We start from the raw sequence: 14018 nt of genomic DNA, 5'->3' as shown, positions 1-14018 counted from the left end.
GCAGGACTGGGAAGTGTTTTGTTCTGTGGTACATAGGGTTGCCATGAGTCAGAACCAACTTGACGGCACCTAACAACAACTACATATGTATTTAAGGAACCCTGGTGGCATAGTTGTTAAAGTGCTCAACTGTTGAACCCACCAGCTGCTGGGAAAGAGAAAGATGTGGCAGTGTGCTTCCATAAAGTTTATAGCCTTAGAAACCACAGGGGGTTGTTCTAGTCTGTCTTGTAGGGTCGCTGTGAGTTGGAGTTGACTGGACAGCAGTGGGTTTCATTAGATTTTTTGATATATATATATATCAGGGTTTCCTATATATATTTAGGGAGCCCCAAGGTGGAACAAATGATTAAGGAGCTCAGCGGCTATTGAGAGGTTGGCAGTTCGAGCCCACCCAGAGGTGCCTCAGAAAAAGGGCCTGTTGATTTACCTCCAAAAAATCAACCACTGAAAACACTATGGAGCACACTTCTACTCTGACACACAAGGGGTTGCCATAAGATGGAATGGACTCAGCAGCAACTGGTGTATTTATACATACATATCCACCAGGTGCCCCTTGAGAGCCCCTTGGGGCAGTTCTCCTCTGTCCTATAGGGTCGCTGTGAGCCGGAATCGACTCAACAGCAACGGGTTTATATATATTTACGTGTAGGTATATGTGTATATATATATATTTTTAATGAGACTATGCTAAGCATTTTCTTCTAAATTTTTTATTTTACTTTTTAGAACTTCTTGTATGTTACTAAATATTCACCTTTGTGTTTTAAACGGTCACATTAGATCATGAACTAAATATAAATATATATAACTGTTCTATTGCTGGGTACTCTGTCCGCTTCACTTTTTTTAAGACTAAAAATCAAGTTCAATAATATTTTGACGTTCTCTCTCAGGGGCTTTGGGGCAAGCTTCAGCATTCGAGCCTGGAGCTGGGGCTGTCTAACCACAGTGCAGGGACAAACATACACACAGTACCACCACAGAGTCAGGGACTGGGGGGTGCCTGAGACCCTAACAGCATCCAGCATAGGTTTGGGGGATCCCTGAGCATGAGGGATGGTTGTCTACAGCCAAAGGCTTCCTCACAGCTCAGACGGGGTCGGGCCAGCTGAGGAGCCCCATAGTGGGTCTTACTGCCTGCGTAGGGGGCTCAGGCCCTCCACCCGGGGGCCAGTGTGGGGGTCTCCCAGGAGTATGAGCCCCAGCCCTGAACTGAGACACAGCTCACTTCACTTTCGAGCCTCTTAACTGTTTTCAGGCTGGCCCCAAGCCCACCAAGGGTCTCCACTAGCACTGAGAAACAGGGACCCAAGTGAGGACCTTACACACGCAGGTACCGTGCTGTTGTGCAGCTTCTCCATTGTAGGATCTTGCATAGGCTGCTCGCCCTGGGAAAGCCTTTGGCTGCAGGTCAGGGGTGTCAGCGTCTGGGCCCTGCGCACTCCTTCCCACACCCAGCTGCCGACCTGCTGCACCACATGGAGGAAGTCCTGCACAATTCGGCATCTTGCCGGCACTTTCTTCCATGTCTCTGTGTCCCTTTGGCTAATTCATGGGCTGAGGGAGGGGCTGCAGAGGGAAGGGTGAGGGCCCCACAGCCGCTGCTTGATGTCCTTCTTGTGTTTTGGCATCCCCTGGAGGCTAGGGACCAGACAAGCTCAGGGCTGGAGCCACCAGGATGGATGGCAGAGCCTCATGCCCAGTCCTGGACCTCAGGCTCTGCCCAGCTATGCCCCCACCCCCGCACAGGCCTGTCTAGCCCTGGGTACCTCCCGGCACCTTGGGGGACCATGGGGCCAGTGGGGATCCACGTGCCAACAGGTTCTGCCCTGTGCTGACACCTCCCCACGAAGCGGGTGGTGCTGCCAGTTGGAGGTAATGTGGGCCTCCAACCCTTGGTCCAGAAAGTTCTCAAGTTGTCTTGAGGCCAGCACGGTGCACTGGATCGAGCTGAACTTCCCTGAGCTGACACTGACCCATCTGCAGAGCAGCACTGTCAGACTCCAGCACGGGGAGGGATTTAAGCCCCTACCCCAGCCTGTCTGGACCTTGCCGTGCAGCTCCTTGAATCCTCCCTGGTCCTGTAGCCGCTCCTCTTCAGGGTCAGTTGGTGCCTGCGCCTCGGCTCTGTCCTCGTGAGTCTCTCTAGGGCCTGTCCAGCTCCTGCTGTTTCCAGCTGCCTCGGGCTGAACATCAGGAGCAGAAGCAGGACCTCAAGGCCCCACCACCCCCCCCACCAGGGGCAGATTAACTGGTAAACAGAGTGTCCTAGTCACCTAGTGCTGCTATAACAGAAATACCACAAGTGGTGGCTTTAACAAACAGATTTTGTTAAAATCTAGAAGGAGGCTAGAAGTCTGAATTCAGGGTGTCAGCTCCACGGGGAGACTTTCTCTCTGTGTCAGCTCTGGAGGAAGGACCTTGTCATCAGTCTCCCCTGGCCGAGGAGCTTCTCAGGGCAGGGACCCCGGGTCCAAAGGAAAGCTCCACTCCTGGCTCTTCTTTCTTGGTGGCATGCAGTCCCTCTCCTCTCTGCTTGCTTCTCTCTTTTACATCTCAAAAGAGATTGACTCAAAATACAACCTAATCCTGAAGATTGAGTCCTGCCTCATTAACATAACTTCATCTAATCCTGCATCGTAGAGGTTAGGATTTACAACACATGGGATAATCACATCAGATCACAAAATGGTGGACAGCCACACAATACTGGGAACTATGTCCTAGCCAAGCTGACACACATTTTGGGGTGACACAATTCAATCCATAACACACTATGTCTTGGTTTACCCATAAGCAAGGTACTCATGGGCTTAATCTTTGATGTGGTGAAACCCAGGTGAACTTGTGCACTATAGATTAGTAAATAAACACAATTAAGCCCGGCCTATCTTGCTTATTGGGTAATCTGTCCCTGCCCCCTACTTCTGTAAGTCTGAGCTGCTCAGAGCATGAGAGGTGGGCAGGGAGAAGGGAAGTAGGCTGGGGTGCGGGGCGAGACTCAGCCATGGATACAGCATTGGACCGGGGGTGGGGGACCCTGTGCACTGGTCTCCCCACTGCTTGCCCCTCCCACCGGTTCCAGAGCAACACCGTGAGACCTCACAGCCTTGGGGGGCACCTGCGGGTCATCAGTCCCTGAAGACACAAGGCCAGAAGGAGGCAGGGTGACCTAAGGGGGTGCATGCTTTTACCAGGGCGGGGCTGGGAGTGGGGTAGCTCAGGGCATTTCTGGACTTCCATGCAGGTTTCATGCATGTCGCTGACTGTAATTATACTTGGCTAGGGTCTTTTTTTTTTTTTTTTTTTTTTAGGATGGGGGGAGGAAGAGCCCTGATGGTGCAGTGGTTAAGCGGTTGCTAACCTGAGGTTGGCAGCTCTAACTCACCGGCTGCTCCTCAGAAGAAAGATGTGGCAGTCTGCTTCCATAAAGATCACAGCCTTGGAAACTCTATGGGACACTTCTACCCTGCCTATAGTGTTGCTATGAGTAGGAATCGGCCTGTCAGCAACAGGCTGGGGGAGAAGACACATGATAAGTATACCAGGGATTCCTGAGCATAAAACCAGCAATTCCCCAGATGGGGCCTGGAGACCTGTCTGTGCCAGCTCTGCGAGGGGCTCTGCTGGGCCAATCACAGACTCCCAAGAGGTGGGGGTGTCTTAGGAGCACTTTGAGCCATCATTTCTCTGTCCTTGTGACAGATGCCCGCTTCTGTTGTTTTAACCACGAGAAGACACTCAAAGAATGGCCCATCGGTGCTATTTACCCCAAAATCAGCATCAGATTAGAGCATGCCGGTCTGTGCCTTTCAAACAATATCTGTGAAATGCAGGAGGGCCCACAAAACCGGACATACACTCTGCACAGCTACACTCCCGCTTCGTTGTTGTGATGGTCAAGTTGGTTCTGACTCGTGGTGACCCCACGTGTGCAGAGTAGAACTGCTCCACAGGGTTTTCAAGGCTGTGAAGCAGATCACCAGGCCTGTCTCCCAGGGAGCCTCTGGGTGAGTTTGAACTGACAACTTTTTGGTTAGTAGTCAAATGCTTACTGTTTGCACCACCCAGGGACTCCACTCCCCACTTACTCCACTTAAAACTTACGCGTGTGTGCACACTCACATGCGTGCATGCATGCACACACACACACACTCACATGCTCACAACCCTCCCAACACACTTGCATGCACCCATGTGTGCACACTCACATGCACACGCACACCTCCAATGTCAGCACACAGCCAGTCACTCCAACTTGCTGCCTTTTGCAGCTGAGCAGTGGAAACCAACTGCAGGTCAGGTATAGGGCCCCGTGTGCTCTGTGGGTTCAACCACAACGCTGGGTGAAGCTGGGTACTAGGCAAATGCACCTCAAAGGCAGCATCAGTCGGCCAGAAGTGGGAAGGACGAGAGCTGTGTCTGGCGATGCTAACCAGCTAAGGAAGGACCAGCCAGAAGGGGAAGGCAGAGCCGTTGGCAGAGCACAGTGGTCCTAGCACCAGTCCTAGGAGAAGCATCTGAATTAGGCAACCGCTGCCCTCTTTCTTGTGGCTACACCTTCTTCCTGGACTTCTTCATTCATCAATGTCAAAGGAAACCCTTTCCTCTAACTGTATTTCTGACAGTCAAAATCATCATCGTTTGTAAGTGCCACTATACAATTTTACTAACTAACCTTTTCCCAAAATCTGAAACAGTGCTAGGCTGCTTCTGTGGCTGCTTTAAATTAAACACTATGGAGGTGGGGCTCGGGAGGGCAATTTCAGCAAACTGAGGGAGAACAGCATCACACTTATCCCACAGAGTCGTGCAGTTTACTGCACCACAGGTGAGCCGGCGGCCAGGCAGAGATGCCAGGTGGCCCTGTGGCCAGCTCTATGGCCAGGAAGGCACTGGGTTGTCTGGACTTGGGGCTTCCTGTGGCACAGTTGTATCCCAGTTGGGGTTGACGCACTGCCCGCCAGTGTCCTTGCGTGGATTCTTTTTTTGCTTTAAGTGAAAGTTTACAATTCAAGTCAGTTTCTCATACAAAGCTTATACACATGTTGTCATGTGACCCTAGTTGCTCTCCCTATAATGTGACAGCACACTCCTTCTCTCCACCCTGTACTTATTATGTCCATTCAACCAGCTCCTGTCCTGCTCTGCTTTCTCATCTCACTTCCGGACAGGAGCTGCCCATGTAGCCTCATGTGTCTACTTGAGCTAAGAAGCACAATCTTCACCAGTATCATTTTATGTCTTATACTCCAGTTTAATCTTTGTCTGAAGAGTTGGCTTCAGGAATGGTTTTAGCTTTGGGCTAACAGACAGTCCGGGGGCCATGACCTCTGGGGTCCTTCTAATCTCAGTCAGAACATTAAGTCTGGTCTTTTTACTAGAATTTGAGATCTGCATCCCACTGTTCTCCTGTTCCATCAAGGGTTCTCTGTTGTGTTCCCTGCCAGGGCAGTCATTGGTGGTAGCTGGGCACCATCTAGTTCTTCTGGTCTCAGGCTGATGGAGTCTCTGGTTTATGTGGCCCTTTCTGTCTCTTGGGCTCATATTTTCCTTGTTTCTTTGGTGTTCTTCATTCTCCTTTGCTCCAGGTGGGTTGAGACCAATTGATGCATCTTAGATGGCCATTTGCTGCCTTTTAAGACCCTAGACACCACTCACCAAAGTGGGATCTTGCATGGATTCTTATTCTCCATTTCTGGTCAGAGTTAGTGGTCGAAGGCATCCCACTCCCAGAGCCAGCAGGGTGTGGGACACCCATCGACATCTTTACGGGTTCTGCTCTTGGCTCCCAGTGACAACACAGGAAACACAGCCTTTGAACCTGACCCTGAGAGCTTATCAGTGATGGACGTTCCAAGCCAAGGCTGGCCCAAGAGGAGTGCAGCTGGAAAAGGCAAACACAGGCCAGGGAGGAGCAGGTGGTTCATCCTGGGAAGCAGTCATCCTCCCCTGACCTGGCCCTCAACAAAGGCCAGGAAGGAGCAGGTGGTTCCTCTTGGGAAGCAGTCGTCCTCCCCTGATCTGGCCCTCAACACAGGCCAGGGAGGAGCAGGTGGTTCATCCTGGGAAGCGGTCGTCCTCCCCTGACCTGGCCCTCAACACAGGCCAGGGAGGAGCAGGTGGTTCATCCTGGGAAGCAGTCATCCTCCCCTGACCTGGCCCTCAACAAAGGCCAGGAAGGAGCAGGTGGTTCCTCTTGGGAAGCCGTCGTCCTCCCCTGACCTGACCATCAACACAGGCCAGGGAGGAGCAGGTGGTTCATCCTGGGAAGTAGTCGTCACACAGGCCAGGGAGGAGCAGGTGGTTCATCCTGGGAAGCAGTCATCCTCCCCTGACCTGGCCCTCAACACAGGCCAGGGAGGAGCAGGTGGTTCATCCTGGGAAGCAGTCGTCCTCCCCTGACCTGGACCTCAGGTAGCTTTGGTTTGCGAACGTGTCTGCAGAATGTTTATAAATATTTTTATTTAGTTCAGGTGTCAGTTACAGTGCAAATAAAACCCCACCCAAAGCAGCTTGATGATATGGAATCCCAGGTATAAATCCCACGGTGAGGTAGGCTCCCAAGAGGTCCTGGTGTGGATGTAGCTCGGCATCCCCAGGGCCTGGAGAGAACCTCTTGCATGTCGTGTCCCATGCGTCTCCTCAACACCGTGTGTTTGCCGCCTCTCCGTGGCTGACCTGGGTGATGTCTGTCACCTGAGCTGTTGGCCGCAGGGGCAGTGGCTCTTGAACAAATTTGGGGTTCTGCTAGAAACCTGGGGAGAGAATACAGAGGCTGGGCTGTGTCCAAAGTAGCCAACATTTCAAAGCCTGAGACATCCAGGGAAATCAGGAATCTCAATGTTTTTGAAAAGATGGGGAGATGAGGTGCCTGAGCCTGCACGTCTGCATTTCCCATGGGTGGGAGGCAGCAGCAACTCCACAGGGCCCTGCACTCCATCGCCACATCCCACCAGCCCCTCTGCCCTTGAGCGTGGGACCCTTATCATGAGGAATAGACAGGCGGGTACGGGTGCTCACAGTCCTCAGTGCCCTGCCTTTGTTCGTCTGCTGAGAGACGCCCCTACACACCACGGAATATTCTAAGGCGGTGCCCAGCATGAGGCACCTGTGGACACGTGAGTCTTCACTGTTTCTGTCTAGGCATCTTCCAGGGGAGCACCCCAGTCCCTTCCGCCTCTCTTCCCCCATCTATTCACGATATGAAGTTAGGACTGGATGCTGGGGAGGAAGAATGCAGGCCCACCATTGGGCATACCCCAGTGTCCTCTGCAGAGCTTCACCCGTCCAAGGACTGGGCCCCCACAGCAGCCAGCCCCTCACCTCTGATGGATTGTTGAGCTGGCTCAGGGCCCTCTGGACCAGGCCCTGCTCTGGGGGGGCTAGAGCTGGGCCCACCTGGTGGCAGAACCTTCTCTCATTGCTCACCTTTACCCGCACGAGTCAGCAGCTGGCCCCCCAGCTGCACCAGGACAGTTTCGCACCAGCCCTGCTGGCCCAGCTGCTGCCTCCTGAATCCTGGCTGCAGCCCTTGACCCCACCGGCTCCTACACCACCTTGTCCGTGGCTGGCACACTCCCTGAGGGGCCCAGAGCATAGGAGGTGAGCAATCAGGGCCAGGCTGAGCCAGGCCCCCTTCCTCTCCCCTGTGTCCCAGCCACTGCAAAGTGGGCACCAGGAGGGTGGACTGCACTGGGGACAAGGCGTGCAGGCCGGAGGTGGAGATGACACCTCGAGACAGCAGGGCACTGGGCAGTGGGGGGAGGTGGGGGCTTGGCACCCTCACCTCTGAAGGTCTAATGTAACAGGGCTCCTGGGGGCACTGGTGGCCTAGCCCACATCTGCCTTGCTGGCCCCAGGCAGCCCTGCCAGCCCCCAGACACCTTGCCAGTCCACAGCCACCTTGCCAACCCCCAGCCACCTTGCCAGCCCCCGGCCACCTTGCCAACCCCCAGCCAACTTCCCAGCCTCCAGCCACCTTGCTGACCCCCAGCAACCTTACCAGCCCTCAGCTACCTTGCCAGTCCCCAGCCACCTTCCCAGCCCCCAGCCACCTTACTGACCCCCAGCCACCTTGCCAGCCCCCAGCCACCTTGCCAACCCCTGGCTACCTTGCTGACTTCCTGATGTCTTGCTGACCCCAGTATGGAGGATGCAGGGCCATTCTCTCACACTGGGCACTGGTCTGGCCAATGAGGAGTAAGCGGTGGCATTTCAGATATAGGTTTGATTTTCTGGAGAAAAGAGTAAGTGTAGGTGGCCCCCTCTGTGGGGGCCCCTCTGTTCTTCTCTGTGTCTGAGCACACTGGTCACTACAAGAACCTATACACTTGTGAAAACTCATAGATCTACACACCAAAAAGAGCCAATTTTACTATATGCCTGCAAATTGGTTTAACAAAAAACCAAACCCATTGCCGTTGGTCGATTCTGACTCATAGCGACCCTATAGGACAGAGTAGAATTGCCGCATACAGTTTCCAAGAAGCGCCTGGTGGATTTGAGCTGTCGAACTTTTTCTTAACCACTATGCTTTTTATGCCACCAGGGTTTCCAAAAATTGATTTACCATTGATTAATTAATTAATTGAATGGGGACATAAGTTTTAAAATTTGGGAAATATTGTTGACACTGGCTACTAACTGCTCAGTCTATAAGTCCAATTCTGTATTTAGGTTCTGAGTTTGGACGTCGACCTCAGGCTCTCTGTTTAGGTTCCAAGCTTGGATCTCCATCCCCAAGCTCTGTGTTTAGGTTCTGAGCTCGGATCTCAACCCCAGGTTCTGTGTTTAGGTTCTCACCTCAGATCTCCACTACAGGTTTCATGTTTACATTCAGATATATAGAGTTCAGATATCAATGCCAGGCTCTGTGTTTAGGTTCTGAGCTCAGATCTCAACCCTAAGCTACATGTTTCAGTTCTCAGCTCAGGTCTTGACCTCAGGCTCCCTGCTTAGGCTCTGAGCTAAGATCTTGACCTTAGGCTCCATGTTTAGGTTCTGAGATCGGATCTCGACCCCAGGTTCTCTGTTAGAACCTTGAGTCTCAATCCAGACTCCAGGTTCACAGCCTTTCATCTGAGGTCACCTGTCCTGACATTGCTGTTTCTAGTCACCTTGGTTGTGTTCGACTGGTTCTCCTTCACAGGTCTCAGGACACCACGGTAGCTCTGCTAAGTGTGTGGACTTCCGTACCAGGTGCACAGCAGTGCTACCAAGGTTGATATCAGTGAGGGTGCCGCTGGTGAGTGACACTCTGTCCCCAATTTTACATCTATGGAGCTTTAAAGGCAGGGCCAGGATTCACTCCTGTTCTAACCTGGCCCCAGTCTTCCCCCAATCAAGGCATCTCCCAAGGAACCCAGGGCCTGCAGTGTAGATGGAGACTCTGGGGCTACCTAGATGGGGGGTTAACTCCCCACCAGCCTGCTGCCCTCCCAGCCTCTTGTCTGTGTATTCTCACCTGTAATCACATTTCACCTGAGAGGAACCTGGTGTCTCTGGCCCTCCTGAAAGGGACCAAATTGTTCTCTGTAGATCACAGGCTGTTTTTTGCACTCATTTGACCTCGAATAATTGTTTTCAGGGCTCATTCCCCTCAAGGGATGTTTAGCAAGCCCCTTTTCAGTATCAGGGAGCCGGAAACGATGTCCTTTTAAAAGCCAATTAGCCATACATTTTTGCTCATTAAATAAACATTTCTACTTTGGACCCAATTGATTTTTCAGACAGTGAACAACGGCACTGACTCACCTGTTTGCTGCCGGAGCCCCTTTCCTCCCAGGCCTTTGAAGTTAAGCGGCTGCACCTGCTCACAGGTGTGGCCCGCCCCGCCTGCAGATATGCACCAAGTCACCAGCCTCCCTAGTGTTTGGAAGTGGCTTTTAATTTGCTGGCGCGTCCCTCTCCTTGGAGCCCCAAAGTTGGGAGGTTCAGCACACCATGCCCCCAGTGGGAAGACACGGGGGAAGGCTGCCTGCCAACAGTCAACCCTGAAGAACACGGTGGCCGCACAACCACCCAGGCGCACCAACCTCCCCAGCCACTCGAGCTCTTCCCAGGCCTCAGGGACCCTCAGGGTTGTCCACACACGTGCTTACCTGTCTGTAGCATCTGCTTCTCTCCCCTACGGATGCCTGTGCTGGCTGGGGGCAGGAACTGACTGTCCGGTGCATTTCTGCAGAAGGGGCCTCATCCATTCACTCAGCAAGCACTTGCTGAGCACCTACGGTATTCTAGGAGTTCTTGGGTGGTGCAAACAGTTACACATTCAACTGCTAACCAAGAGGTTGAAAGTTGGAGTCCCCCCAGAGGTGCCTTGAAAGAAAGGCCTGGAGATCTATTTCCAGAAACTCAGTCATTGAAAACCCTATGGAGCACGATTCTACTCTGACACTCGTGGGGTCACAATGAGTTGGGGTCACCTCAACAGCAGCTGCTGGTGGTACTGTATTCCAGGTCTTGTTCTAGGGGCCAGTACTGTATTACTGGCCCTGTTCTAAGTGCCAGTACTGTATTCCAGGTCTTCTTCTAGGGGCCAGTACTGCATTTCGGGCCCTGTTCTAGGTGCCAGTACTGTATTATTGGCCATGTTCTAGGTGCCAGGATATGGACCAGACACAGATCTCGAGGAGCTCAGTTTCTAGTGAGAGAGGGGCAGGTGTATTACTTCTCTGAGGCTTCTGTAACAAATGAGCAGAAGTTGGGTGCTTATACGACAGAGATTATTCTCACACAGTTCTGGAGGCCAGAAGTCTGAAATCCAGCAGTCAGCAGGACTGCCTCCCTCCAAGCCTTTCCCAGCTTCTGGTGGCTGCAGGTGCTCCTGGGCTTGTGGCTGCATCACTCCAGTCTCTGCCTTCATCGTCACATGGCCTTCTTTTTTGTTCATGTGACTCTACCCTGTGTGTCCCTCACGAAAACACTTGTCATTGGATTTAGAGCCCACCCAGGTAATGCAGGATGACCTCCCCATCTCAAGATTCTTAATCACACCTGAAAAGACCCTTTTTCTAAATAAGTTTGCATCAACAAGGTCCAGGGTTTAGGATATGCCTATAGCTTTGGGAGGCCACCACTCGGCCCACTGCATTAAAAAAAAAAAAATTTTAGGTACAAGTAAAGGTGATAGCGCGCTAGCAGTTGATTCATGTGGTGAAGAAAACAGAGTAGACTAGGGTGGGGTGGGGTCCTGGGTGGGGTACAGTTCGGACACAGAGCAGAGTGGGTCTATTCAGGAAATAGTGTTTGGGCAAAGGCCTGAGGAGCTCTGGAGTCACTATGTGGGTACTGGGGAGCCAGGAGGAGCATTCCCAGTGGAGGAAGGAGCCACTCAGGCAGGGTGGGGCTAGGAGAGTGGGGAGAGGGGTGCCATGAGGCCTCACGGTCACTGAGAGAACATGGGCTTTTTCCTGAGTTTAGAAGGAGTCATGGATGACATGGACAAAAGACCAGATGAGTTGTGGGAAAACATCAAGGACATCATACATGAAGAAAGCTAAAGGTCATTAAAAAGACAGGAAAGAAAGAAAAGTCCAAAATGGATGTCAGAAGAGACTCTGAAACTTGCCCTTGAACATACAGCAGCTCAAGTGAATGGAAGAGAAATAATGAAGTAAAGAGCTGAGCAGAAGATTTCAAAGGGCAGCTCGAGAAGACAAAGTAGAGTATTATAATGAAAGAGGCAAAGGCCTGGAGTTAGAAAACCAAAAGGGAAGAACATGCTTGGCATTTCTCAAGCTGAAAGAGCTGAAGAAAAAAATCAAGCCTCGAGTTACAATTTTGAAGGATTCTATGGGCAAAATGTTAAACGACGCAGGAAGCGTCAAAAGAAGATGGAAGGATACACAGAGTCACTGTACCAAAAAGGATTGATGCTCAGCCATTTCCAGAGGTAGCATATGATCAAGAACTGATGGTACTGAAGGAAGAAGTCCAAACTGCACTGAAGGCACTGGAGAAAAATGAGGTTCCAGGATTGACGGAACACCAGTTGAGATGTTTCAACAAACGGATGCAGTGCTGAAGGTGCTCACTTGTGTATGCCAAGAAACTTGAATGACATGGCCAACCAACTGAAAGAGATCCATATTTGTTTCCACACCAATGAAAGATGATCCAACAGAATGAAGAAATCATTGAACAGTATCTTTAATATCTCATGCAAGTGGAATTTTACCGAAGATAATTCAAAAACGACTGCAGCAGTATATCTCCAGCAAGCTGCCATAAATTGAAGCCAGATTCAGAAGACGACCTGGAATGAGGGATATATTGCTGATGTCATGTTGATCTTGGCTGAAAGCAGAGAATACCAGAAAGATGTTTAGCTGTGTTTTATTGACTATGCAAAGCCTTTTTGTCTGTGTGGATCATAACAAATAATGGATTACATTTCAAAGAATGGAAATTCCAAAACAGTTAATGGTGGTCATGCAGAACCTGTACTAGACCAAAAGGCAGTCATTTGAACAGAACAAGGGGATACTGCATGGTTTAAAATCAGAAAAAATGTGTGTTTGGGTTGTATCCTTTCACTGTATTTATTCAACCTCTAAACTGAGCAAATAACCTGAGAAGAAGAACTATTTGAAGAAGAATGGGCATCAGGATTGGAGGGAAAGACTCGTTAACAACCTTCAATATTCAGATTACACAGTCTTGCTTGCTGAAAGTGAAGAGCACTTGTAGCATTTACCGATGAAGATCAAAGACCACAGCCTTCGGTATGGATTACACCGCGACATAAAGAAAACAGAAATCCTCGTAACTGGGCCAATAAGCAACATAGTGATAAACAGAGAAAATATTGAAGTTGTTAAGGATTTCATTTTACTTGGATCCACAATCAATGCCCCTGGAAGCAGCAGCCAAGAAATCAAACAATGCGTCACATTGGGCAAATCTGCTGCAAAAGACCTCTTTCAAGTATTAAAAAACAAAGATGTCACTTTGAGGACTAAGGTGTGCCTGACCCAAGGCATGGCCTTTTCCATCACCTCATATGTGTGTGAAAGCTGGACAATGAACAAGGAAGACCAAAGAAGAATTGATGCATTTGAATTATGGTGTTGGCAAAGACTATTGAATATACTGTGGACTGCTGAAAGAATGAACAAATCTATCTTGGAAGAAGTATCGCCAGAATGTTCCTTGTCAGTAAGACTGGCAAGATTTCATCTCATGTACTTTGGGCATGTTATCAGGAGGGACCAGCCCCTGAAGAAGGACATTGTGCTTGGCAAAATGGAGGATCAGTGAAAAACAGGAAAACCCTCAGTGAGATGGATTGGCACAGTGGCTGCAGTAATGGGCTCAAACACGACAACTATTGTGAGGCTGGCACAGGACTGGGCAGTGTTTTGTTCTATTGTACATAGGGTTGCTATGAGTTGGAATCAACTCAACGGCATCGTGTTTGGTTTGGTTTTGGTAATTCATATCTTCTATCTATCTGTCTATCTATCTATCCTACTCTTTGGTCAGTCTGGTTAGAGGTTTATCAATTTTATTAATCTTTTTAAAGAACTAGCTTTTAGTTTCATTGATTTTTTTTTCCTGTTCCCTTTCTGTTTCAATTTCATTGACGTCTGCTCTTTATCATTCCTGTCCTTCTGTTTGCTTTCAATTTACTTTGCTTCTTTTTCCAATTTCTTACGGTAGAAGATTAGGTTGTTGATTTCTAATTTTCTTCTGTTTTAAATATAAGTATTTTCTAATAAAATGCTCCTATTTATAAGCAATTAATGCTGTAAATTTTCCTGTAAGCACTGTTTAGTTTCGATACATTGTATTTTTTCATGCAGTTCAAATAAGTTCTAGTTTTTCTGAGACTTCCTCATTGACCTATGGATTTTTTAGAAGTGCGCTGTTTAATTTGCACATATTTGGGGACTTCCCCGATGTTTTTCAGTTATTGACTTTTAGTTTAATTCCATTGTGTTTAGACAACATACTGAGTATAGTTTCAATTCTTTTGAATTTGTTAAGGTGTGTTTTATGACCCAGGA

The sequence above is a fragment of the Loxodonta africana genome, chromosome 2 (genome assembly GCF_030014295.1).
Source record: "Loxodonta africana isolate mLoxAfr1 chromosome 2, mLoxAfr1.hap2, whole genome shotgun sequence".
Lineage (NCBI taxonomy): Eukaryota > Metazoa > Chordata > Mammalia > Proboscidea > Elephantidae > Loxodonta > Loxodonta africana.
Note: the sequence above shows the minus strand (reverse complement) of the source record.